Below are 24,570 nucleotides of genomic sequence, written 5' to 3' on the forward strand. Positions count from 1 at the left end.
TTTTAATTCTATATTTTATTATTTTATTTCTATAGTTTTGTAGTTTGCCTTAATGTCTGAGAGAATGCATCTTTCACTCATCCCCACACACTTTGTCTTATTTTTTCAAATTGTTCATTTTTTGGAAAATTTTATTCTTTCTCATAAATTTCAAAATGTTTTTTGGGGTGCCTGAGTGGCTCAGTTTGTTGAGCATCTGACTTTGGCTCAGATCATGATCTCACAGCTCCTGGGTTCAAGCCCCAGGTCGGGCTCTGTGCTGACAGATCAGAGCCTAGAGCCTGCCTCGAATTCTGTTTCTCCCTCTCCCTCTGTCCCCTCCCCTCCTTGCACTCTGTTTTTTTCTCTCAAAATAAATAAATGTTAAAAAAAATTTTAATATTCAAAATGTTTTTTCAAGTTTTCAAAATGATTACTCTATACATTTTAGAAGAATTTTTAACATACAAATTAACCTGAAAAAAATTAACATTTTTATAAATCAAATGTAATAAACATATTGTCTCCATTTTTTTCATATTTTCTTTTATTTCTTTGGTAGAGGTATTTTTTAATTACCTGCATAAAGTCTTAGAGATGTCTTACAGGTTTTTTTTTAAGTTTGTTTATTTTGAGAGACAGAGAGAGAGTGTGTGTGTGAGAGAGAATGGAAGGGGCACAAAGAGAGGGAGAGAGAGAATGTCAAGCAGGCTCTGTGCTGTCAGAGCCGGAAGTGGGGCTCAAACCCACGAGCCGAGCAGCGAGAGCATGACCTGAGCCAAAATCAAGAGTTGGACGCTTAACTGACTGAAACACCCAGGCTCCCCAAAGGCTTATTGTTTGAAAGTCAAATCCTGGATGATTTATGGATTTATAGCTGTTACCAATTACGACAACTTCTTTTCTATTATATGAGTGAGCTGTTTGTTTTTGAATAAAAGAATGGTAGTACATTTTGCGTATTGATCTAATACTTGGGAATTTGCTGCGCATCCTCATTAGTTGTAATCATTTGTTTACAGGCCTGGATTTTCTACAGAAATTATCTACATTCACTCTAAATTTAGACTGCAGACTGATTGGCTTATTTCTGAAGCCATCTCTTTCTCATTGCGCCTTATTACAGGCGGTTAAGAGCAGTCAACTCACGCTTTTCACATTCTGACTATAAACCCTCCTTCCCAAACCCATAAATCTGTTAGATTCATTTTCTTTCTTCCAAGTTACTGAAGGCAAAACTTTTACAAATGGGTTGCCAGTATATGACATGAATTGCATTTTCCAGTCTTCAAAAACATCTTTCAGCTTTCTATAAGAGTTCCCCACTGCCTTTGTCCTCAAGCTACTTCCACATATTTTAGGTTTTCATTATGGCAGCAGCTCCATTTCTAGGTACTGGTTTTTCTGTCCATCAGTTTTTGTTGCGTAACAACCTGGAAACCCCAGTGTGGAATAAAATAGGTAGTTATTTCTTGGAGTTGGTTGGGCTGCCTAGATAGGGCTTGACTGAGTGGCTCTCCTCTGACCTGTGGCTCCAGGGGGCTCAGGTCTGCCCCTCCCATCTCACTCTAGGGTCCGGGCCGAAGGGCCAGCAAACTACTTTAGAAGATGCTCTTACCATGATGGTCACAGAGGGCACAAGAAAGCAAGTCCCAAGGCACAAGCACATTTCAAGTTTTACTTGTCTCCTGTCTATTTACCTCCCATTGGCGAAAGCGAAGCATGTGGCCAAGTTCAAAGTCAAACAACAGGGCAATATGCTGTGCAATTTTGTGGAAGAAACTTCAAATTTATATGGCAAGGGATGTAGATATAGGTGGGAATAAAGAAATAGAAGCCACAATTCAATATGACATAAATGCTTTCATAATTTCTTTTCAATCTGTAATTTTTTAATGACTGTTTTCAAGCCACCCATTTTCCACTCAATACTGCTCTAGCAGTATTCCACAAGTTGTCACATGCATTGTTTGGCTGGCATTCGGTTCTAAGTATTCTATAATTTTTCTCATTATTTTTCTCTCTAATTGAGGGCTTTTTACCAGCATGCTATGTGTGTATATATTTTCCAGAATATGTTTTAAAATATTTTTTGCAAATATGTCCTGTTATTGATTTCTAATTATATTTTGTTATGGTCAGAGAACATAGTCTATATGAGGTTGAAACATGGAATTTACTAAAGATTGCTTTGTGGCTAAATTAGGACCCAGTCTCTGAGAACATTCACTTGTGTTCAAAAAGAATGTGAATACTCTGAGTTGTGGGTAAATTTTTCATCTTAACACATTATTAATGTTATTTAATATTTGATCACTGTTTATTTTTGTCTGCTTGATATTAGAGTTTCTTGGTGGAATGTGTTAGACTCTCCACTTATAATTGTTGATTTATTTGTATCTTTGTCAGTTGAGACTTTATATATATTGAGCCTGTATCATCAATTACATATATGTTTATTATCTTCATGACAGTTTAATCATTCATTCTCTTTTCTTTTCCTTTTAAAAATTTCTTTTAAAATATTTTTAAACATAGGAAGGGCATAAGACATAGATATGCCTTAAAGAATTCTCATGAAGTTAATGCTCACAAAAGTATCAGCGGGGTTAAGAATGGAAACATCGTGAATTTCAAAATTTTTTGAAAATACTTTTTTTTTTCTAATGGTACATCTCTAAACAGCATAGTAGTTGTTTGCTTGTGACATTTATATAAATTGAATTATACACTATATAGCATTTCGTGACTGGGTTCTTTCAGTCAGAATTACTTTTTTGTCTAGTGTTTGTTTTTCACGAGAGAGAGAGAGGGAGAGAGAGGGAGTGGGGGAGGGGCAGAGAGAGAGAAGGAGAGAGAATCCCAAGCAGGCTCTGTGCAACACAGAGCCCAATGCCGGCTGGAACCCATGAACCCATGAACCCACGAACTGTGAGATCATGACCTGAGCTGAAATCAAGAGTTGGACCCTTAACCAACTGAGCCACCCATGTGCCCTTCCATCAACATTACTTTGGAGAAATTCATCCGTGTTGTGATTAATGGTAGTTTGTTCATCTTCAGTGCTGTATACTACTGTTTATTTTTCCAAATGATGGACATTTGAGTTATATATAATTTTTGCTAGTACAAACAATGCTTCTGTAAACTTACTTGTTTGCCACACCACCTGGCTCATATGTACACACAGTTGTTACTATCCTCTAAGGAGTAGCATTGCTATATTGTAGAGCCAGCATATATTCAACTTTAGTTAATTCTAAACTATTTTCTGAAGTGGTTGTACTAATATACTTTCCCACCAACAGTATGGGAGAAAGTTCTAAGCGTCTGAATGTTACTGCATGCCTTTAAATTTTAGTCATTTTCATGACTACATAGTAGTATTTAAATTTTTTTTAACGTTTATTTATTTTTGAGACAGAGAGAGAGACACAGCATGAACGGGGGAGGGTCAGAGAGAGAGGAAGACACAGAATCTGAAACAGGCTCCAGGCTCTGAGCGCTCAGCACAGAGACCAAGGCGGAGCTCAAACTCACGGACCGCGAGATCATGACCTGAGCCGAAGTTGGACACTTAACCGACTAAGCCACCCAGGCGCCCCTATGTAGTAGTATTTTATAATGGCTTCCATTTTCAATTCCCCAAGGACTAGTAATATCAAGCACTTTTTAAATACTTTTATTAGCCATTTCGATATCTTTTTGTGAAGATTCTGTTCCGGTTAATGGCCTCATCCCACACTTCTGGTCATCTGTACTTATTGATTTGTAGGTATTTTTACTAGTTTGTAGGTAAGAAGCATTCGTGGGTTATATGTGTAGCCAATAACTTCTCAAACTGTAGCTTACATCTTCATTCTCCAATGCTATCTTTTGAGGAAGACGTTCTTAATTTTAACATGATCCAAATTATCAGTCTTTTTCTATAACTGGTGCTTTCAGTCCCCTATTTTTTTAAACGTTTCACTCCTTTGAGGTTGTGAAAATACTTCCAAAAATTATCTTCTAAAATTGTATTGTTCTACCTTTCTCTTTTAGGTCTTCAAATTATCTGGAACTGATTTGTGTGCATGACATAAAGTGGAGATCAAGTTTTCTTTTTGTTTTTCTATATGGGCATCCGATTGGGCAAACACCCTTTATTAAGAAGACGGACCTTTGTCTGTAGCTCTATAGTGTCACCTTTGATATACATGGATCTGAGTCCCCTCTTGCACTCATTCATTCGTCAACCTTTGTGCCAATCCTGCACGTTCTTAATTACTTCCTAAGACACTTGTAAGACTTGATCAATGACGGGGCAATTCTACTTCATTATTGTAGTTTTCCTAAGTATCTTGTCTTTTAGCCTTTCTATATAAAATATAGCATCATTTTGCTAATTCACGCACTCATGCACACACACACACTCGTTTAAATTTTCACTGAGGGGCACTTTGGTGGCTCAACTGGTTGAGTGTCCGACCTCAGCTCAGGTCATGATCTTGGGTTTGTACGTTCCAGTGGGTGCAGAGCCTCCTTCTCTCTCTGCCCCTCCACTGCTCATGCTCTCTCTCTCAAAAATAAATAAACATTAAACTCTTTAAGAAATTTTCATTGCTAGGACACCTGGGTGGCTCAGTCAGTTAAATGTCTGACTTTGACTCAGGTCATGATCTTATGACCATGTTTGTGAATTCGTGCCCCCCATCTGGCTCTGAGCTGACAGCTCAGAGCCTGCGGCCTGCTTCAGGTTCTGCGTCTCTTTCTCTCTCTGTTCCTCCCCCACTCGTGCTCTCTCTCTCTTAAAAATAAATACTTAATTTTTTTTTTAATTTTCATTGAGATGGCATTGATTCTATAGATCAATTTGTAGAAAATTGTATCTATGTTACAGTGAGACTTCCAATTCATGAGTATCTTATAACTCTCATTTTTATTTTTCTTGAGTTTTTTTTATGCTTTTAATAAAACAGCATCTTTAAAACAGTTCTTGGGGCACCTGGATGGCTCGGTTGAGCGTCTGACTTCGGCTCAGGTCATGATCTCACAGTTCAAGCCCCACATAGGCCTTGCTGCTATCAACGCAGAGCCTGCTTGGGATACCTTTGTTCCCCTCACTGTCTGCTGCTCCCCTGTTTGGGCTCTCTCTCTTTCTCTCAAAAGTAAATAAAGATTAAGAAAAAGAAAGTTCTTATAGCATATACATTATAAGTATATGAATCATTTTGCTACTTTTGTAAAGGACCTATGTGTATATTACTTTTTAAATTTTCATGTAGTTTTTTACTAAAATCTAAAATAAAAATTGATTTTGTATACTTATTTTGCATTTGTGAACCTGCATAAACTTACCTATTAATTCTAATAATTGTCTAAATGTTAGATAAATTATTATCCAATAATTTATACTTTTCACATACCCAAACATATCTTTCACACATAATTACTATTTTAATTCTTCCTTCTCAATCCTTATATCTTTTACTTGTTGTATTTGTCTTGTTGCGCTGGTAAAGTCCATCATTTCACGTCAAATAAAACTTGTCAGAGCAAGAACCTTTGCTTTACTGCCTATCTCAAAGAAATAGGGTTCAACTTTCAGCCTTAATTTTGATGTAGGTTTCTTGTAGATAGCCTTTAATAGATTGAGGATGTTTCCTTCTTTTCCACTTATTGCTAAGAGTTTTTATAATTTCTGGACTTTGCATTTTATCTAATACCTATTCTTACATCTACTGAGATATTCTGTGATTTTTCTCCTCTCTTCTAGTAATGTGGCAACGTATATTGATTGCTATTTTCCTGTAAAACTGATTTTGCATTCCTAAAATAAACTTAACATGATCATGGTGTATCAATCTAAATGTTGTTGAATTTGGTTTGCTTATGTTTTGCTTAAAAATATTGGCATCTCAGTTGGTGAGCAAGAAAAGTAAAACTTTCTCTTTTCATAATGTAACTCTCAGGCTATGATATAAAAATTATCATAAAATAAGTTTGAAGAGTGGTAACTTTTTTTATCTTCTCCGGGACAATTTGTACGAGAATCAGTCTGATTTATTGTGTTATTTCTTTGGTAAATGCATCAAAGAATTTGCAGTGAAACCATACGGGCCTGACATTTCTCTTGATAAAACCATTCAATGGTTTGATAGGACCATTCAAATTTTTAAATCTCTTCTTGGATATTGTTTGTTAGTTTTTACTTTCATAGGAAATTGTACATTTCATCTATTTGTTAAATTTATTGGAGTAAAGTTGTACAGTTTTTCCTTATTAATTTTTTTAGCGACTTGAAAATCTAAAGTAGAGGGGTGGTCTTAATTTCCCATGGCTACTGTAACAAATTGCCACAAACTTGCTAGCTTAACAAGAGACATTTATTCTCAGCCCAGAAGTCTGAAATCAGCTTCACTGGTCCAAAAATTGAGGTGTAACAGGGCTGCGTTCCTTCCAGAGACTCTAGAGGATCATCCATTCTTTGCCTCTTCCAATTATGGGGGGTGCTAGCTCACTTTGCCTTGTGGCCATATTATTCCAATCTTCAAATGTCTTTTGGGTCCATCTTCGCGTGGCCTTCTCTCTCAGTAGGTTATCTCCTCCTACCTCTCCCTTATAAAGATATTTGTGATGGCATTTAGGACCCACCAGGATAATCTAGTATAATCTCCCCATCTCCAGATCCTTAACTTAATCACATCTGTACAAACCCTTTTCCAAATAAGGTAACATTTACAAGTTCCAGGGATTAAGACCTGCTATCTTTGGGGGGTATTACTTAGCCTGCTACAGTGGCATTTCCTTTTCCACTAGAAATTCCTTTTACATTGGATATCTGTATACTCTTATTTCTTAATCAGTCTCTCCAAAGTTTATGAATTAAAATTTTTTTTTCAAAGAACAAACTTGGATTTTCCCCCCTTCTAAGATTGTTGATATGTCAATTTCCATTCTCAAATCTATCTTTTATTTGCTCTTTAGATCATGTGCTTTATTTTTTTATCTTCTTGAGATAGATGCTTACCCACTTAGTTTTCATCTTTTCTAATGTTATGGAATTTCCTCTTTGACAGCTTTTGCTGGACCAAATACTTTAACATTAACTATTTTGTTAGCAGTAAATTCAAAAGGATTTCTAATACCTCAATCTCTTTCTGCTTGATTGTAGTTTATATAGGAGTATATTTCTTGATTTCCTTTAGTTATTAATTTCTATCTTAATTGCACTGTGGGTAGACAACACACTCTGTACAAATTTAGTACTTTGAAATTTGTTGAAACTTACTTTGCAACTCCGTAGATGGCCAGTGTTTGTAAATGTTCATGTTTGTTTGAAAAGAATGCAGATTCTTCAGTTGCTAGGCTCAGCATTATATATATTTCCATTAGGTAATCTTTACTGATCAAACCTTCTACAATTTTTATTATATTCTGAAATTCTACTGATATTTTGTCTGCTTCTTCTACCAGTTCCTAAAAGAAGTATATTTAACTATCCCAAGAAGATTATGTATTTGTTTATTTCTCACTATAGATTTCTCAATTCTTTAAATTTTTGTGGCTGTATAAATTTAATTTCTTGTATGGTTTTGGCAAATGACATCTTGACCATTACGAGCATCCTTCTTTAGCCCTAGGATCCATTTTCCCCTTAAAGTCTATTTTTTTCCTCATAGTTCCACTAATGTTACTTGTTTCTTCATGATACATGTTTTTCCTCCCTTTTTTGGCCCCACTCTCTTCTCCTGTTCCACAATGACAAATTGGATGGGATGCAGGGAAGAAAAAAGCCCAACAAGAAGACCCTCCCTTGCCTTTCCAGCCTCTCCTGTGTTTTGTCTGTTCCTCTTCACCCTCTTGGTGTGGTTTTCCTCCCACACGGTATCCCAAGTATTCCTCACACCAGGTGTTTTTTTTCTTAATATTTAGTAAGTCCATCTCATTTTTGTGGCATCTTCAGCGTTGAGTGTAGGGGGCAATAGAAGCAGTTCACGCTAGTTAATACTCCTGATGCTTTTAAAGGAAAAACAAGTCGGGGATCTCCAAGGTTCACTTATTTTTTATCATAGTGTTACTTAAATAATTACATCTGAGAAATTCTGTGCACTCCGACCGCAATTATACAACAAAGCAACTCTACAAAGTAAATATAAAACAAATGAATAAATTAAGCGATCGATGATGCTATTTTCTTAAAACCAGATTATTTGGCACAAATAATTCGGCACAAATTTTACTGGTGTGGTGCCAACCAGTAAAATCCAGGTCCTATCGCATTTGGAATTTATGTGCTATTGGGAATGCAGGTGTGGGGAAGGTTGCGGGGGGGGTCAGGCACCTCATGAGCCAAGTCATGGGTGTCTGTGAGCGTCTACATTTGCCTGGCCAGTATCCCTGCACTCAAGGGACTAAGGTCTTAAATAGTCCCATGCTGATAAAATCACCATGACAACTCAAGAGAGAATCCATGTGGAAACAGAAATGCATTTTCCCTCTGATTTTTTGAGCCAGGAGCCCCACATTTTCATATTGTACTACCTCCTGCAAATTATAGGGTAAGCCCCATTTGTGAATTTGAGGCTACCACTTTACTCTGTATGAACTATCCTGAAACCTCTGCTCTAAAGCATATTGCATTATCTTTTAGCATGCATTTGGTGCCCAGATAGCACCATATAAACATATATATTTTTAAATTTAAATCCAAGTTAGTTAACATATAGTATAATAATGATTTCAGGTGTAGTATTTAGTGATTCATCACTTCCATATAACACCCATTGCTCATCCCAACAAGTGTCCTCCTTAATGCCCATCACGCATTTAGCCCACCCCCTCACCCAATACCCTGCCGTCAACCTCAGTTTGTTCTCTGTATTTGAGTCTCTTCTAGTTTACCTCCCTCTCCCTTTTTATCTTATTTTTCTTTCCCTTCCCCTATGTTCTTCTGTTTTGTTTCTTAAGTTCTACATGAGCGAAATCATATATTTACCTTTCTCTGACTGACTTATTTCACTTAGCATAATACCTTCCAGTTCCATCCACGTAGTTGCAAATGGCAAGATTTCATTCTTTGGTTGCTGAGTAATACTCCATTGTATGTATATACCACATCTTCTTTATCCATTCATCAGTTTGTGGACATTTGGGGTCTTTCCATAATTTGGCTATTGTTGATAGTTAGGGTCCATGTGACCCTTCAAATCGGCATTTTTGTAACCTTTGGATAAGTACCTAGTAGTGCAATTGCTGGTTCGTAGGGTAGCTCTATTTTAAATTTTTTGAGGAACTCTCATACTGTTCTCCAGAGTGACTCTACCGGTTTGCATTCCCACCAAAAGTGCAAAAGTATTCCCTTTTCCCTACACCCCCTCCAACATCTCTTGTTTCCCGAGTTGTTCATTTTAGCCATTCTGACAGATGTGAGGTAGACAGCATTATATATTAAATATACCTCTATTACTTTTTTCGTGGTCCTGAAACAATCTTACCCCAAAGTAATTGGTGGGAACACTTGGTGGGAAACCAGGGAGGTACCGAAGCATGCTTAGTTTAAATGTGTTTGCACAAAATTAATTTTAAGATTTCTTAGGAAGAGTTCTTTTACCCTACAATGTGAGAACACCAAAGTAGAATGAAGCCATGAATTTAGCACATGAATAAAAAATAACCATCTAAAATAACCATCTCTGAAGATTCAAGCTGAGTTAAAGGTAAATCCCCCAAATTAAAATCTTAATATACTTTTACTTTACTTACCTATAGAGAACTTTTGCTTGACATTTCCTCACACTGTTGATAAGTTGGTCAGTCACCAGGCTAAAGTCTTGTCAAACATGAAATAAGCTAAAGTCAATGTAACTGACATCCCTAGGAAGGGATGGCATTGCATATATATTGCTGTTTTTCAAACAATCTATGGCTTTTCCAGTTAGTATTTGCCTCATTTTGTGGTTTCACTCATGAGAAGTGTTGGACTTGTATATTTGCCTGTAGTGGTAACCCTCTCTCTTTTTCCCTATCTGCTTTGGTAATTTTCTCATAATAGCCTTAGAATAAACTAAACTATTTCTGAAAGCTCACATTGTTTCACACACGTGAATTTTTGTATTTTTCGAAGTGATTTGAATGTGAATTTCAGAAGACTCTTGGAGACTTTCTAAGTGAAGCTTCCAGTGAATATTTCAGCATACTGGTCTAGGTATACCCACAGTAGCTAGCAAAATAGGACCATGGAAAGAGGCAATATTAGAGCCCAACTGATATAAAATACAGATAGCTCTCTATATACTATGCTTTTAGAGTGTAAACAGAGTCATAGCATATTAAAGCTGGAACTGACTGCATGGGTTATCTGGCCCAATTCATTTATGGTACAGGTGAAAGAACAGACTGAGAGGGTTTGGGTCTTGCCCAGCATCCTGCAGTTAGCTACTTGCTTTTCCATCTTTCTCCTATTTGGTGCCATGCCCTCATCATTCCATGCTTCAAATGTCGCTGTCATATACTAATTGACTCACTTTTCCTCTCTCCTCCTTTTCCATCTATCTTGGGTCTCAGATTAATCATCATAAAATCTTCTAGTTAATACAATTGTCTGTCACATCAAACACAAAGTTTCTTTTTTCTGGCACTAAGCACTGTCTCTGACCCAACCTCGACAAGCCAGCCTTATCTCCGAAAATCCCAGAAATCAAATCCTACCCTGTGTCTCCTCTTTCTTTCTCCTTTCCTACCTTGGCTTACACTGGTGCACCTCCCCTGCCTTCACCTCTCCAGGAACTTGGCCCCAGCTGGCGTTTGCCCCTACTTCTCTTGACTTCTTGTTGATCTGTATCACATGATCTAGTTTTTCTTTCAGATTATGTGTTTCAAACTAGAAGGCAAATAACTCCAAGCCAGAGTTCTCTTCTCAGATTTTTATATGTATCATTTCTAACCTACCATAGTGCTACGGGGCACGGAGGTTGGAACCAGCCCAATGACAGAGGCCCTAGACCAGCAACTGTGTTCTTTCTCTCTTCCTCTCTTTTACTGTTTTTTTTTTCAACCAGAAAACACCATTCTGAGAGATATCCTTGCTTCTTCACCTTCTTTAGATCATTGTTCAAAGCCTCAGTGACATAATCACTTACACTGAAAACCCCATCCCCAGCCTCACTATCCCCTTTTACTGCTTACTTTTTCTCCAAAGCAATCATCACCTTCAAACATTTCTCTAGAGAATTCCCTTCTTATTTGCTTGTTGCCTGTCTCCCCTCATAGAAGGTAAGCTCCACGAAGCAGGATTTGTGTTGGTTTTGTTCATGACCACGTGACATGTGCATAGGACAACATCTGTTACACAGGCCGAGAGCCCATCATGCACTGGCTGCTGTGGTATCTGGAGAAGGATGTGAGAAACCAGACCTATTCCCTGCATTCCTATAGTTTGGGTGAGAGAGGAGAAGCTTTGAATGAATAATTGAACTGTAGGGAGTCCATACAAAAAGGAAATACTGGCTTCTAAGGAGTGTGAAGTGAAAGTCCTAATCCAGCCTCTCTGGGTTGATGCAGCCCTCTAGAAATAAGAAATATTTGACTGAAAACAACTAGCTGTTAGCTCCCCTGAGGAAAGAGTGGGAGGGGGCATACATTGATTTGGGGATCTTTTTTTTCCCCCTTTTCAAATTTTTATTTAAATTCTAGCTAGTTAGCATACAGTGCAATATATTGGTTTCAGGAGTAGAATTCAGTGATACAACACCCAGTGTTCATCACAGTAAGTTCCCTCCTTAATACCCATCACCCATCTAGCCCATCCCCCATCCATCTCTCTCCATCAACCCTCATTTTGTTCTCTACAGTTAAGAGTGGTTCAGGGGATCTTAAATGAAGCTATGCACCAAATGCATGCTCAATGATAGTAATTAGAGGCCGATTTTTGACCTCCCAGTTGTACTTTAAACCACATTTGATAGCATGCAAATCAATTTTTGGGTGCCTGGATGTTTGCCTTTCTGGTTAGTTCTTTCAATCCCCAGCAACACTGACACACTCCCAACATGAATTCCCAAATTAAGACCGCCATATACCTTACAATACATTTCAAAGGAAAGTATAGACATAAATTAATAAGTAATAGGTCTTACAAGACAATCATTATTACAATGTTGACTAATTTCTTGGATGCCTGGGTAGCTCAGTCGGTTAAGTGTCTGACTCTTGGTTTCAGCTCAGGTCATGATCTCACAATTTTGTGAGTTCGAGCCCCGCATTGGTCTCTGTGCTGACAGCGTGGAGCCAGCTTGGGATTCTTTCTATCCCCTTCTCTCTCTACCCCTCCCAACTTGCACTGTCTCTGTCTGTCTCAAAATAAATAAATACACTTAAAAAATGAATATTGACTAAGTTCTAATTCTCTTCCTCTACCCAGCCACAAACATTTCCATCTGTGATTTTTTTTAAGACCTTTTTTTTGTGTTTCCTCACATGCAATCTATAGGGCATTTCTGTCTGAAGGCATAGAGCCTTCCCTTGGCTTGTGTCTGAGCTGGGTACCATCCGGACTCAATACAGTTTTCCTGGTGCTTTTATGGATGAGGAATGTGTTCTCATCTTTTTTTACCCATGCCCCTCCCTTCAGTGGAAGGTGTCTATTCATTTCACTCAGGTTTAAAAGTAGAGGTATTTTTCTTGAAAATAAGTCTGTCATCATCTAGCTTTCTGTATAGACCGCACAAACTGCCTCCCCCTAACCCCAGTAAAACTGGTCAGCAGTTAAGTTACTACTTCAGGCCAGTTTTAATAAAGTTATATAAAAAGCAGTTTTCAAATTTTAACATCTTTGTTTTCAAACCGATACACGTGATCTATAAAACTTTACACACCAAATCCATACTCTTTGGCCTTCCTCAAAAGAGGTAGGGTAGAAGTTGAATCACAAGAAAGGAGCCTATAAGACAGAAAGTTTTTTTAAAGGGACGAAGGGAGTAATCGTTATTTCAGTCTATATTTCCAGGACCCTGGGGATCGATGTTAGTATCTCCATTTTTTAGGTTAGAAAGCCGAGAAAGAAAGATCACCCAGAAAACAAGAAGGAGAGAATAAGACTTGTATCCAGGTGCATGTCTCTAAAGTCTGTGTCTTATCCACCTGCCAAGTGGCCTCCAGGAACGAATGGGTGACTAAGGCAAGATGAAAATAACAGAAATTAGAAACAATAGGGGAAGATAGTTTCTTTCTTTCATATAAAGCTTTTATTCAACAGTTGTAGGTGATGAAGTAGCTTGTTCTGTGCTTGCTTGATTTTGGAACCAGTGTTTGATTTCTGAGCATAAGTTGCTAGATATTAGGAGTTCTTTAAAAAAATTTTAAATTAGGATACCAATGGAATCTTCTTTAAGTTAAATAATCTGTCTGAATATTTATACCATGGCCTGTGAAGACACTTCTACTGAGAAAAGTTGACAGTGACGAAAGAAGAAGACAACAGGACACTGTCATATGTTAAATTGTAGCCAGTTAGGAGTTAAAAGGGAGGAAGAACCAAAACTCAAAATCTCCTGCCTTTTGCTTTACTTTTCAGAAATCAGAAGCAGTCCCTGGTGTGCTTTAATGTGACCCTTGGAGGTGCTCTCCTACAAACAAAGAAAGAGGAACTGTCCTGTGACTGGAGATCCATTGGGAGATGGGTGAGTATGTGACCCTGCAGGAGCTAGAATCCCTCTGTCCAGGGACTTAGAACCCAGGAAAGAGGATCAAATACCACAGAATTGGAACTATGAGAGGTCAAAAGAGAACATAACCTTTACCAGGGATGCTCAGAAAAGTTGTCAGAGAAGGTCCTTTGAGTTGGCGCGGCGTTCCAGAAAATCAGGGAGCAGGGAGGAGCCCTTCAGTAACCCTTGTCTGTAAATAGACACCAATAGGGGGATACATCCAGACTGGAGTCTTCAAATTCTAGAAAAGGTCAGAGAACCTGGAAAATGCTAATTATGTGTCATGAAAACGACAGTACAACCAAAAGGAACAAGTAGAAGAATTCATATCGTGGACAAAGAAGAGAATAAGTTAGCTTCAAGTTCAGTGAGTTTTACCTGGTGGTCCCAGGTGTTTTGGGAGCCATGGCTTTGGTGAGGACATGGCCAAATCCAAGAACCACACTATGCATAACCAGTCCCTAAAATGTCACAGAGATGATATCAAAACAAAGTCATGGATGTCTTAAATGAATTGATCCCAATTTCCTAAGGAACACATGCTTTCCAAGAAGCACAAGAAGGATCAGAAGAAGATGGAGACCAACAATGCCAAAGCCATGAGTGCATGTGCTGAGGCTAGCAAGGCCCCTGTAAAGCCCAATGAGATCAAGCCCATGGTCCCAAAGGGTAGCAGTTGCAAGCTCAGTCAACTCGCCTACATCGCTCACCCGAAGCTTAAAAAATGTGCTCTGCTCATATCACCAAGGCTCTCAGTCTCTGCCTGCCAAAGGCCAAGGTTAAAACCAAGGTTCAGGTGGCAGCTGTGGCTTCAGCCCCCAGAGGTGCCCAGGCCCCCACAAAGTCTTTAGCATAGAGACTTCTGTCGCTGATATGAAGACAGAAGGACTGGAGTGGCTCGCGGGCTTCTGTCTGCATGGGGCCGCTGTCTTCCTGGGCTATTTGTACAAATAAAGCTGAAGTATCTGTTAAAGAAAAAAAAGATCACTACCTGAAAGGAACGCTGACAGAGGCCCAGAATTATCAGGAGTCTTAATGATTACACCTGCGACATCACACAAGTTATGTCATCTTTTAACGCTTAGTTCCATCGTCTGGAAAACAAGGGAGTTGCATTAAATTATATATGAGGTCTCTCTCAGCTGTAAATTCTAGATAGGTGAAGAACATGTCTATAAGACGGGAGCTGGGAAACCAGTCATAGCATTTAAAGAAAACAATCAGGACAAGCAATGGGTTTAAATAAAAGGGGAAAAAGAAGTGTGCAATTAAAAATATTCTCATTTCCTTAACTTCTACATTAGGTCCCCTTACATATTATGAAATGATGACAGACAACTATTTACTAGGTACAATTTTGCTATAATAGCTATCATTTATTTGGGGCTTCCCATGGGTCAAAGTGCTGTATTTAGCACTTTAGCTATTATATTTCATTTAGTACCTAAGACCCGTGAGGTAGGTGCCATGGTTGTTCACCCTTTGACAATGAGATTGAAGCTTGCAGAGCTGAAATATCTTTCCTTAGGTCACATGCTATGTCCTAAGCAGCAGAGGTGGGATTGGATTCCAGTCTGTCCTCCTGCAAAGCACTTGATCTTAACCTTGACAGCCCAAGGACTTAGACCAAGAATGACCAGATCAATTTGCAAGATCCCTTCTTTAATGTTGAGATCATGGAACAGCTGATAAAATTTTAAGTACAACTTTTTTTTTTCTTCAGATGTTACCTATCAAAGAACAAATATCTAGTGTTTACAGAAATAAAAGTTCTATTACATTTCTTCATGTCAGAGTATACAGAGGGTTTATGTGCATCTGTGGGAAGAAAAGGAAATACAGCTGTTTTGCAGGTAATAACAGTTTATTTTATGTCCTATTTTCTTTAACAGTGATTGCTCTTACTTGGAAACTCTCCTGGCATTTTGTAGGCAATAAAAACGTAAGAAGAATGTTTTTTGCAGAGTTTCACAACCCTGGCCCCCAGTTCATAATCTGTGGCAGAAGGCATCTGCACCCTAATTCCAGAGTGGTTTATCGATATATCCAACAGAAACATGCGAACCAGGGCCACACCTCTGATGTGCTTCATGCCTCCGGTCAAATCTTCCATCAGTGGACCCTCCAACAGCATTGTGAGAAAACAAACAAACAAACAAACAAACTTGCCAATTTGAGAGAATGCTGAGGAAAATGTTTCTCACAAGAAAGAAACAGAAATGGACTATTCCAAAATAAAATGCATAATTTGATGTTAATAACACTTCATTGCTCTCCCATTAATGATCCTCGTCCAGACTCAGGGCTAGTCCAGAGCAATAGAAACTGTGTTCAATGCCTCCGAAAACTCCTTTTGAGCATCCTCATTGCTTACCCTTCTGTAAGCTCCCACTCTCCTGATCTCTGTAAGGTCCCATTCCTGGTGGCCCTCGAGGGACAAGTTTTGTTCTCTGAAACTTCTCTGCTCTCCATTCAGGTCTCTCTGGGCCTTACTTGCTACTAATGAATTAATCTGGATGAATGGGTACAGGCACCACTGAAGTTTTGGCTCTTTAATTTTTGAAAATTAAAGCACCTATTTAAGTACCACTATTCTGGGGGCACCTGGGTGGCTCTGTTGAGCGTTTGACTTCAGCTCAAGTCATGATCTCACGGTTTGTGGGTTTGAGCCCCGCATTGGACTCCGTGCTGACAGCTCAGAGCCTGGAACCTGCAGCCTGCTTCAGATTCTGTGTCTCCCCATCTCTCTGCTCCTCTCTCGCTCTCTCTCTCTCTCTCTCAAAAATAAATACAAACATTAAGAAAAATCACTATTCTGAACCTAAGCGTGGTGCTAGGTGCTTCATGTAAATCAGCTTTGAAACTTCAAGAGCCCTGCGATATTGATATTTATGGAAGAGGAAGGGGAGGCCTGGAGAAGTGAAGGGATTTGCCCAAGTCCCGTGGAGATCACGTGGGAGATGGTGGTAGCAAAACCTGTGCTTTCCTCACTGTTGTGCATTTCCTCCCCGTGATGTTTTAGTCATGCCATTGGAGACGATGGTAAAATTATAGGCCCCTCAGGCTTCAAGCAGGCCCATGTGCACGAGTGAGAAAGGAGGAAGGGTGCTCAGCAAATCCATTAATCGTCAACTGAATCGACTCTGGAATGTTCTATCGTTCTTCTTCATTCTCTTGCTGCCACAAATATCTAATAGAATAATTAATAATAATAATAATAATAATAATACCTTATCATTCTCTCTTTCAGTTGTATAACAACCTTGTGGTATTGTTTCAGCTAAATCAAGAATGAGGTCTTAGTTCCAGGAGTGCTTATCTTCCCTAGCTGTTCCTTGGAGTAGCAACATTGCACCCTGGACATTTTGAATTCGTAAGTCTTCACTGAAAGGCACAGTGGAAACTTAGGATAATTTTATACTTGTTATTATTGTATCCCATTGCTAGGGACTTTGAGGAAACTTTATGAGTGTGAACGGTTGACATTTGTTTGTTTTAATGGCAATGACTGGAAGAAAGGGATTAAGAGCATCTCATGGCCTGCTACTGTGTGTTGATATTGAGGTTAGCACATCCACGCGCAAACAGTTGAACAAGGTATTTTGCAATTTGTAATGACACACTCGATTCAGTTGATGACTTGGAGGATGATGCCGGCTTATGGTTCTGACAATAGGACCTCTTGAGTGAGCCCGAAAGCATACATATTTCAGCAGGTTTTAAAGATCATTTGGCAGGTCTGATTACCAAGAGCAACACCCAGTCAGTCCACAAGCAATAGCAAGGGGTGCATAGTGTAGTGTCTGTTCGCTGATCAGAGCAGGTGCTACAGAAAGTGCCCTCAGGGAAAGAGGGCTTGACTCTTAGCCACTCCGACAAGTGAGAAAGCTGAGGAACAGCTTCAGAAACACTTGCCCAGACACAAGCTATTGGAAGAGAAATACAGCAGTATTTAAGCATTTACAAGCTATACCAGTGCCAGAGGCAAGCCGACCCTTTTCTCTGCTTTTGCACAAATGGAAAAAATACGAATTGCCATGGGATCTAAAAATATGGACAACAATGTTTGGGAGAAATCAAGCATCTCACATAATTTCAGAATGGGCTTCATTACAATGAACTATATGGATTTTTCACTCTTAGAACATGGGAAATGTGAACAGTTTTCATACCCAGAGAAGGAGGATTCCTTCTTTCCCTTGCTCAGAGATTTTGTTCTAAAGAATTTTTTTTTTCATTTTCTTCTCATGGAAGTGTTACTTAAGAGGTTACATAACCAGTTCCTAATAAAGGATCTCTGAAATATCAGCAGTGTTGCTAGAAGTTCAGGGGTTAGATTTTGGGTTTGTTTGTTTGTTTGTTTGTTTAGCTTTTGACGTTTCTGAGATGCTTCTGCAAATATGGCTCTTATAACATTATCTTAGTATTCCTAGAAAATAGGGGGTTATCTCATGCAGACAAGGTGGCTTTTACTGACCTTTCAGCCACCAAGTCACGAAGTCTTACAGTATTCCTTGCATAATAATTGACATACATTTACAATAATGGATGAGTTAAATGGGGCTATTAAAAGACCTTAAGAAAAAGCCTCTCATGTGAATACACATGTTAAGTAGCTATGTAATGTTTTTATGATCATTTCATATTTAAAGCTACTTCACACAATCCCTGGGATATAGGCTTAATTATCGTATAAGTAAACCAATGAGCACAAAACTGGTAATGCTGACATATTTAAAGAAAAATCACATCCTACGTATTTGTTTTAGCGAGTAGGCTGATTGTCCAGGTAGCCTCAATACAACACTGAAGGTTTAAAATAAATAAATAAAATGCTCCCAAAAAACTACCTATAAAATGTACTTAATGGTTTGATCGATATGTGCGTGTGCCAGGTACTACACTGAGAGCTGAAAACAATAGATAAAAAAGGCAAGGTCCTATTTTTAAAGGATTTGATGAGTACTCAGATATAAGTGTAGAATTTCTATATCATATATTCTTATATTGTATATAGACTTTATATTTACATTTATACATATATTGTATATAGACTTGTACTATGTACTTATATTGTATATAGGCTTGTATATTTACGTATATGTGTAAACTTGCATGTGATATCTATCTGATACCCAGAAACGTCTAAGAATGAGATGGGAAAGGCAACTGCCATTTACTAAGCATCCGCTATGGAAAATATGATATGTATGTAGGATGTTTACTCACCATAGTTCTGATGATCTGCATGCTAACCCTCTCATACACAGATACTGAGGTTGAGAAGAGAAGAACAATTTGTCTAAGGTCATGCATCTTAAAGGTAGATTGAACAAAACAGTTGTGACTCCAAAGCTATTATTCCCAAATTCCACCTCCTCTCCCATCTCCTCCTGTCTCCATTGTGCCATATTGCATCAAACACTGCACAAAGTTTTACTTTATTTGTTTTGTTTCACATTGATAATGTAGTACACATGTTCTTTCCTGGACCATTATATTTGCTTTTGCTGAGTGTGTAGGAGCAAACGAAGATGAGAGCCCAGAAGCTCAGAGTCAATTGTACAAGGCTGACTGGCTGCTAAAAAATGGATAATTCACAAAATAAATACATTATTATCTGTAGAAACTGGAAAGGACCTTAGAGACCTCCTTCATTTTACAAATGAAGAAACTGAACCCCATCGTGGCACAGTTGTAATCCATTAGTCAATCACTTATTAAATAGGGCAGCAGAGAATTTTATTTGAGCATTGTTCAAGCAACGATTTGCAGGAAAAGGCCTCTAATTTGTCACTTGGATTCTTGGCACTGTTTTTAAACCATGTTTTGTAGAATAAATGGACATCTTCAAAACAAATAGATTATTGCTATGTTCTTTTTGCCTGGGATTACGAGTTTCCTAAGGACTGGAAAGAATCAAACTATAAGGAAAAAACTAGGGGGAACTAATCTTTGCAGATTAATTTGGTTCTCCCACCCCAGTTTATGAGGCAGCAATCTTGCCATGCTTATTGATTATCAGACAAGACTACTAATCCCCTTAAGGTCATTAGTGTACTTAATTAAAGAGCAGTTAGCAAGCTTCTCTTTACTAAAGTAATGTGGCTGTTAAAAGTGATTTGTACTTTACCAATATGGTAGCTATTAATCTGAAGGTCAATTTGTCATTTATATTTTCCCAAACAAATATATTTGGTAGGTCAAGCGAGCACTGATATTTATCACATGCCCACTTGATGCACTGTATCTATAATTGTCAGTTAAGAAAGAAAGCTTCTAACTGCCCTGTCTGTATATGCAAACCGTCATTCCTATCTTTTTGAACATCACGCCCAACTATTGTTTGCTTAACAATCTGATAACTTTCCTCTTTTGCTAAGGGTATTGTATGGAATAATGTTGATTGGAAAAATATTTTTTTTCTATGTAAACTGCTGGGTTCCAAAAGCATTTGAATAAGAATGAAAAAACCCACATATATAGCCCATTAGGAAGTGGTTCCAGAGACAGATTTAAAAAATAACAACTGAGTTCACAAAATTCACAGTTGGAAAGCATAGGTTGTTGCATTTAACGTATATAATTTCATGTGGTAGTTGTAGAAATACGCAGGTGGTAGAATTCATTGGCTGGCCTCCGACGGCATTCTCCATTTGGTCCTATCCACTTTGTTTCAGTATTGCACCTGCAGAATAGTAAATGTTCAATCACATTGTATCTGAGAACAAACAGTCCTGTGGATGATTAGGTATTAAGGAGTTCCTAATGAAAAGGGAGAGAAATTGCATACGCCATGGCTGGATTTCCTTCAGGAAAGAATGGAGAAGTTTCCAGAGCTCAGAGAAGTGATGACAAACCTAAGTGTTAGCAATCAGATTACATGTTAGATTATCTCACTGCCTTTCTCAATCTTCTAGATTCTGTTTCTATTTTCCAATTGGAAAATGAATTCATAAAGACAGCTATCTCCTTTGGGAACACATATGAAAGCATTCGGCTCCCTGGAGAAAACAAAACAAAACAAGCCAACAAGGTTTTATTAACTGAGGTTATTTTTGGTCTGTTCCTCCAAATTACAGTTCAAAAGGTTAGACCATGATAAATGAGGAGAGAAAACACTGTTGAGTTTTTGTGAGGTAAGTGGTGAGGGGAAAATACATCTAAGTATCATGTCATTGAATGACAGGTATAAAGTTTTGCCCTTTCTGATTCTAGATCCCTTTTCAGCCCCAGCAACCATTTTCCAGTGGTATCCACTTTCGGAGCCAAACCAAATGTGCCAAACGTAAAAATGCAGCGGCCAGTGCAGCCAATACAGGCTCCCGCCAACTAACATCAGTCAGACTTCCCTTCCGGCTCTTGGGTATCAGTGTGATGGCACTGAGATTGGTGATTCTAATTTTGCACTTGGGATGGAAACAAATGTTTTGGGGTGATTACTTGGCTCTTTGGGACTATCTATGACATATTTCTCTCTCATATTTCTAACTGCAATTAATCTAACATGTGTATTTCAGATGCACCGTTATAGTACCAGGAGAGCAACTTAAAGAACCATGGCCCACATTGGGAGATTCCCAAGGAGCCTTCAGTAGGGAGTTGAACCATGGGATTGCAGCCAGTTAGCAAACTTTAGGAACCAGAAGTATAGTGTGAAGTGTAGAACAGCAAGCAACATTTATTAAGCTTCTTGGTTTTACCAGGCACACAATTACCTCTTTTATGCAACCACCCATGAGACGTTATTATTAGCTCCAGTTTACAAATTGGGGTCTTGAAGCTTAACAAGATCCCACACCTAGTAATCTGCTTCCAGGGTGAGTGCTTCTCCATTATACTAACACTTTAAGAAGAGAGAAGGGCCGGTGAATGAGCACATAAGAGGGGTAGCCAGGATGGTCCCAAACCCATACCCACCGACACTCAAATATTGAAGGACTAACAATGCTCATTCATTAGTGATCATGACACTCCCAGACAGGTTGAGTGGTAGTAAGAAGGGTTGTAGCTTAAGTATGGTGTGTCACGAGAGGTTTCTTAAACTCTCTCCAGTCCCGTGGAAGCTCTGACTCCTAATGTAAAACTGAATTCCAGAGAAAGATATTTGACCATGTTTGTCGTATTAGGATGCTGTAATTATGCTTTAAAAGCATACTGAACTATTCAACATTTTTATTGGTCTGAGGACTGATGTATCTGAAGCAGCAGAAACCAAGACTTAACTAAATTAACCACATTCTTAACTTTCATTTTGTGATTTGTTTTCCTAGCTGTTATTCCGTGCTTTTCTTTAACTTTCTGTGTATGTGTTCATGTTTGCCAATGTCATAGCCATATCCAGGACATCTCTTTAATATTCCTTCAGTGACTATTAAATTTGATTTAAAAATACATTCATTTGGATATTTTCAAGCTGCTTAACAGTTAGCAGTATTTTTAATGTCCTATTTATCTAATACAGTTGCTTGTGCTGTTTTCATAATCAGATAAGGGTCATTAAACCATTTTTGAGATTAAATAGCACAAAACCATTTTTTTCTGTTTATGTGCCCCATTAATATTGGAGCTTATGCTTACTATTGCTTAATGTTTCAATTTTTAAATATCATTTATGTTAATATGGAAAGGCTGTATTATCTAATTGTGAGGATTATTTCCATTACCTTCCAGCATAATCTTTGCAAATATTGGCCTCCATATTTCTTTGAACTGACAGATTTTTAACCTTGGACATTTCTCAGGACATTATTCGAAGTACTGTTATTAAGTCTTACTCATATAGTTTTTTCTTTCAAGACTTGATTTTTTTACAGTAGTTTACAGTTTACATCAAAATTGAGAGGAATAAAATATATAGGGTCTTCCCATATGCTCTCTGACACGACACATCCATAACCTCCCCCATTATCCACATAACTTACCAGAATGATGCTTGTTTCGTTTGTCTGTTCGTTGACCGAGGACGAACCTACATTGACACATTAGATTGAGCCAAAGTTCATATGTTTACATGACGGTTCACTTTTGGTGTTGTACGTTCTATGGGTGTGGACAAATGTATAATGACATGTCTCCACCATTATAATAGCACACACAATATTTTCACTGCCCTGAAAGTCCTCTCTGCTCTGCTTATTCGTGTCGCTTTCCTTAATCCCCACCAACACTGGCAACCTCTGATCTTTTTGTTGTCTGCATAGTTTTGTCTTTTCCAAAATGTCATGTAGTTGCAGTTAGGCGGACTTTCAGATTGGCTTCTTTCACTTAGTGATACACATTTACGATTCCTTCATGTCTTTTCATGCCTCAGTAGCTCATATCTTTTTAGCACCGAATCATATCCCATTGTCTGGGCGTATCACAATTTGTCTGTTCACCTGCTGAAGAAAATCTCCGTTGCTTCCAAGTTTGGCAACTATGAATAGAGTTGCAATAACATCTGTATGCAAATTTTTGTGTGGATGTTAAGTTTTCAGTTCGTTTGGGTAAATAACTAAGAGCACAATTTCTGAGTTATTTGGCGAGCATAGATTAGTTTTTTAAGAAACCACTCATCTTCCAAGGTGGCTGAACCATTTTGCATTCTCACCAGTACCTCAGTACTCTTTCTTTTTTTTTTTTTTAAATCTTAACGAGTTTTGCATTTTTTTAAAATTGTTTTTTAACGTTAATTTATTTTTGAGACAGAGAGACAGAGCATGAACGGGGGAGGGTCAGAGAGAGAGGGAGACACAGAATCTGAAACAGGCTCCAGGCTCCGAGCTGTCAGCACAGAGCTTGACGCGGGGCTCGAACTCACGGACCGCGAGATCATGACCTGAGCCGAAGTCGGCCGCTTAACCGACTGAGCCACCCAGGCGCCCCCTCAGTACTCTTTCTTAACAATGGTAGTCAATGTCACCTCCTTCGCAGGGGCTCTTATGAAGATTAAAATCAGTAAGTGTGCATAGATATGGTTTTGAAGTCATAAAATACCATATCGTTTAGATGTCACCAAACATACTACCAGTAGTAATATATGTAAATATAAGCACCTAAATAGCACCTACTATGTGTCAGACTCTGTTCCAAGTGCTTTATTATGTCATACCTCTTTCAATTCTCTTAACATTCCTGAGAGGTGGATACAGTGAATATCTTCATTTTACAGATGGGTAAACTGAGAGGTTAAGCAACCTGCTGCAGAATCCCATAGCTAGTAAGTGAATGAATTGGAATTTGACCCCAGAGACCATTTTCATAACCACATACAATGCCTCTTCCTAAATAACAGCAAAATAATGAAAATAGTGATAATAATTACAGCAAAATCCTATATATATGTTTTCTTATAGATCAGAAGGTTACACTTTTTCTGATCATCCTGTACTCCTTAATCATTGACCCATCTCCTGAGTAAATATTTCTGGTAAAGTAAAGGAATGACTCAGTGTGCAGAAATTTAAAATACATGTCCTAATACAGTAGGTCAACATCTCATTTTCCCTCCTGGTGACGGTGTTGTTAGGAACAGTGAAATTTAAATAGTAATATAATATTTTCATTTGATATAAAATATTAATAATGATTTTAAACTATATTTTCAAGGAAATTATTGGTCACATCTGTGTCTACAGTGTATTTTGCCGCCTCCTTTATTTTAGCTGCCTTCAATTTAGATAAAATGCATTAAACTTGTATTTATCTCTTCTCAGGTATTCATGACACTTTAAAGATTGTTTAGTTACACTTATGCTTGTCATCCTCAGCATGTAGCTTGCCAAATGGAGTTACAATATATGCTAATCGATGTGAATGCTTCCTAGCTGTGCTGTGGAACTTTGTCCATCACGCTGCACATCTCTTTATCGAGTCCTTGTTCCACCTGATGGCTGAACATGTGTTAGCCAGTTCTGGATTTTCT

This window comes from Lynx rufus, unplaced genomic scaffold (genome assembly GCF_022079265.1).
Source record: "Lynx rufus isolate CCGP_SWC_20201006 ecotype Redwood Valley unplaced genomic scaffold, mLynRuf1.p SCAF_15, whole genome shotgun sequence".
Lineage (NCBI taxonomy): Eukaryota > Metazoa > Chordata > Mammalia > Carnivora > Felidae > Lynx > Lynx rufus.